General features: G+C 46.0%; 1 long non-coding RNA gene across 1 annotated transcript; it reads left to right on the forward strand.

Moving 5' to 3' along the window:
• Positions 1-2,127: 2,127 nt before the first annotated feature.
• LOC139062575 (uncharacterized) lies at positions 2,128-2,685 on the forward strand. Its single transcript, XR_011516136.1, has 3 exons — positions 2,128-2,277; positions 2,389-2,574; positions 2,640-2,685. It is a non-coding gene; the product is annotated as an uncharacterized lncRNA (long non-coding RNA).
• The last annotated feature ends 1,649 nt before the right edge of the window (positions 2,686-4,334 follow it).

The following is a 4,334-nucleotide window of genomic DNA, read 5'->3' on the forward strand; positions in this document are numbered from 1 at the left end:
AGGGAAAGCTGAGAACAGACCCAGAAAAGGTTGAAGCTGTCCGTGACTGGCCAACTCCCACTTCAACGTTTCCTCGGGTTTGCAAATTTTTATCGGCGTTTTATTCGTGGCTACAGCCAGGTGGCATCTCCCTTGACGCAGTTGACTTCTGTTAAAAGAGCCTTTGTGTGGTCAGCTAACGCTGAAGAGGCTTTTCAGGAGTTAAAGACACGTTTCACTCAAGCTCCTGTTTTGGTTCGCCCTGATCCGTCTGTTCAGTTCACCATGGAAGTCGACGCTTCAGATTCTGGCGTTGGTGCTGTCCTATCTCAAATGTCACCTTCAGATAATCTATTACATCCTTGTGCTTTCTTTTCAAAGAAACTCTCTCAGGCAGAGCAAAACTATGATGTGGGAGACCGAGAGCTGCTAGCCATCAAATTGGCTCTGGAAGAGTGGCGCCATTGGCTTGAAGGTTCCGAGCATCCCATCATTATCTGGACAGACCATAAAAACCTTGCTTACCTGAAAGAGGCCAAGAGGTTAAACCCCAGACAGTCCCGGTGGTCCCTGTTCTTCACACGCTTCAATTTCATCATTTCCTACACCCCCGGATCAAAGAATGTCAAACCAGATGCTCTATCCCGCCAGTACGCTTCAGACAGAGACATTGAACCCGCCACTATCCTTCCTCCATCTTGTGTTGTAGGAGCTGTTTCCTGGGACATCACTAACAAAGTTCTGGACGCCCAACGCACTGATCCTGACCCAGGTAATGGTCCTCCCAATAAACTGTTTGTGCCTCAACAGGTTCGAGGAGCAGTGATCCACTGGGCACATACTGCCAAGTTTTCCGTTCACCCTGGAATTGGTCGCACTCTCGCCCTGATCCGCAGGTCATTCTGGTGGCCCTCCATGTTTAATGACACTAAAGAGTACATCAACGCCTGCCATGTCTGTGCCTGTAATAAAACCACCAATCAACCCCCGGCAGGACTGTTACATCCTCTCCCCATTCCATCTCGCCCATGGTCGCATATAGCAGTGGACTTCGTTACTGGCCTACCCCTCTCCAAAGGTTTTTCTGCAATTCTCACTATAATCGATAGATTTTCAAAAGCCTGTCATTTTGTTCCAGTGAAATCCCTTCCATCATCCACTGAAACCGCTAACCTCCTCATAACCCATGTTTTCAGGCTTCATGGCATCCCATCAGAGATCTTGTCAGATCGCAGCCCCCAATTCCTCTCCAGGGTCTGGAAGGAGTTTGCCACCTTATTGGGGGCCCGTGTTTCCCTGAGTTCTGGTTACCACCCCCAAACTAACGGTCAGTGCGAGCGGCTCAATCAGGAGTTGGAGGCTATGCTCAGATGTGTCTGCTCTTCAAACCCTACCAGCTGGAGCACCCAACTCCCATGGATCGAGTACGCGCACAACACCCACGTTTCCACTGCAACCAGTAAGTCCCCGTTTGAATCATCCCTTGGTTACCAACCTCCCCTGTTCCCTTCGGATTTATCCTCCTCTGTCACAGTCCCTCAGTTTATCCGCCGGGCAAGGAGAACATGGATCCAAACACGGGCGGCCCTTCAGCGCACCAAAGAGCGCAACCAACGGCTGGCAGATCGACACCACAGACCCGCGCCCGTGTACAGTCAAGGTCAACAGGTCTGGCTGTCAACCAAAGATATTGGTCTCAAGGGTACAACTAGGAAACTTTCACCTCGCTTCATTGGCCCATATCCCATTCAGGAGGTTCTCAGTCCCTGTTCTGTCCGTCTTGTCCTGCCCCCGTCTTTGAAGATCTACCCTGTCTTTCATGTTTCCCTCCTGAAACCTGTCTCGTCCAGTCCGTTGTGCCCTGTTCCTGCTCCCCCTTCTCCTATTCGTCTCAATGATGGTGGACTTGGTTTTCGTGTTCGGCGCCTGCTGGACGTCAGGCCCAGGGGCCGGGGGCGTCAGTTCTTGGTGGACTGGGAGGGTTACGGTCCAGAACATCGCCAGTGGGTCCCCAGTTCCTGGATTGAGGACCCTTCTCTCATCAGAGACTTTGACGCCGCTCGGTCTACTGCTGCTGCCTCCTCCTCCTCGTCTGCGCGGCCGCCGGGTGTCGGCCTTTGGGGGGGGGGGGGGGGGGGGGTACTGTCATGATCTGTGCTGCATAACCATCTCTGCTGAGTGTTGTTTGCAGGTGGGTGTGTCTGGAGAGCCCAGCTGTGCCAAATCAGCTCATCAGCGATCAGGGGATTTAAGGAGCAGCTGGACATCTCACCATTGCCAGATGATACTCAGTCTTGGGTAGTTTCTAGCCCTCCTTTTGACCTTCCTAAAAACTATTTTAGAATTTGTTTGTCCACCTGTTCCTGCCCTTCTGGCAGTTAACCTGCTCTGCCCTCCGGATTCCTTCAGGTTCCAGTCATCTGTTCATCTCCACTCTCTGCTATACCTCCAGAACCATCAACCACATTCCAGTCCTGCTGTTTGCCCCTGATCGCCAGCTCTCCGTCACCCACCTATCCACCTGCAGCTCCTCGGTCTCCCCATCCAGCCAGGTCTGACTAACCCCCCACAAAATACCGGATCATCCAGGAAACAGTAAGCCTTATTTTTTCATCATCGTCTCACGTTGCTCCAGACTCTGACCTCTTTTCCTCTCTCAGACCCCACGGATCCCTCCAGTCCTGCAGAAGCGTCGGCTACCTCTCCCATTCAAAATAAATCATTTAAACTTACATTCTGTCTCTCGGTGGTGATTCTTCATGTCGTGGGTCAAGAAATTACCCTCAAACATGACAATGGCTAGACGTATTAGAAAACAACGACTAATATACATAAAATAAGAGACCCTGTGACTGACAAAATTTTATATGAACCAGAAGAAATTGAAAGTATTCGAAAAATACTTCAATAATTTATATTCACAACCAAATTCTGTAGGTGAGGAACATTTGAGTAGAATTCTCGACAATTTAGATTTACCAACAATAGCCTCAAAACAGAATGCAACATTAAATGCAGAGATTACAACAAAAGAAATTACAGAAGCAATAGGGCGGACAAAATCAGGAAAGTCACCAGGAGCTGATGGATTGGGAGCTTCCTTCTACAAAACATTCGAAGAAGAGTTAACCTCAATACTCCAGAAATCACTCAATTATAGTCTAAAATCTGACAAAATCCCTCTTGGAAGGAAGCCATAGTCTTGATTATTCCAAAGGAAGGCAAAGACAAGGAATACTGCAGTAATTACAGATCCATCTCACTGCTAAATGTGAATTATAAACTGTATACTTCAATTATAGCCAAAAGAATAGAAACATGTATTCAAGATTTGATTGATGAAGACCAAACTGGCTTTATTAAAGACAGACAAACATAAGATAAGAAGTTTACATGTTATAGAAAAAATCAAAAACAAGGGGGACAGTGCAATTCTAGTAAGCATAGATGCCGAAAAGGCATTTGATAGTGTGAATTGGGTATTTCTCTACAAGGTTCTGGAAAAATTTGGATTTAATGAGAAATTGGTGAATTGTATCAGGTCATTGTACCAAGAACCTAAGGCAAGGATTAGAATAAATGGTAGTTTGACAAAAAGCTTTACACTAGAAAGGGGGACATGACAGGGGTGTAGTCTCTCCGAGTTTATTCACATTATTTATTGATCCACTAGCCCAAAAGATTAGACAAGAGGAAGAAATTAAAGGGGTAGAAATAGGAAGGAGGGAACATAAGATAGGACTATTCGCAGATGACATAATACTTTTTTTAAAACAACCCAACAAAAGTTTCCCAAAACTCATTAGGCTACTAGAAACTTATGGAAAATATTCAGGCTACAAAACAAATGTCTCAAAAACGCAGATCTTGTCAATAAATTACTCCCCGCCTCAAGTGATGGAGACATTTAAACTTAATTCGAAGGTCAAATCGATAAGGTACTTGGGTGTAAATGTTACAAAAGGAATAGACAAACTATATGATGCAAACTATACTAAAATAAGTCAAGAAATCCGTCAAGATTTGGAGAGATGGTATGACATCTTCTTGGATTCAGCTCAAGGATAGAAATAATCAAGATAAATATACTACCGAGACTTTTATACCTGTTTCAGGCTCTGTCAGTGAAAATCCCACCAAAGCAGTTCACTGAATGGGACAGATGGATATCGAGGTTCATATGGGGAGGAAAGAAACCTAGGATTAGGTACAAAACTCTGCAGCTTCCAAAAGACAAGGGAGGACTGGCCCTGCCAAGCCTCGAAGAATATTACTACGCTGCTCAAATTAGACCCTTGATACATTGGTGTAATGTTAATTATACCTCAAGATGGAAGAGTATAGAAATGGAACAG

The sequence above is a fragment of the Nothobranchius furzeri genome, chromosome 13 (genome assembly GCF_043380555.1).
Source record: "Nothobranchius furzeri strain GRZ-AD chromosome 13, NfurGRZ-RIMD1, whole genome shotgun sequence".
Lineage (NCBI taxonomy): Eukaryota > Metazoa > Chordata > Actinopteri > Cyprinodontiformes > Nothobranchiidae > Nothobranchius > Nothobranchius furzeri.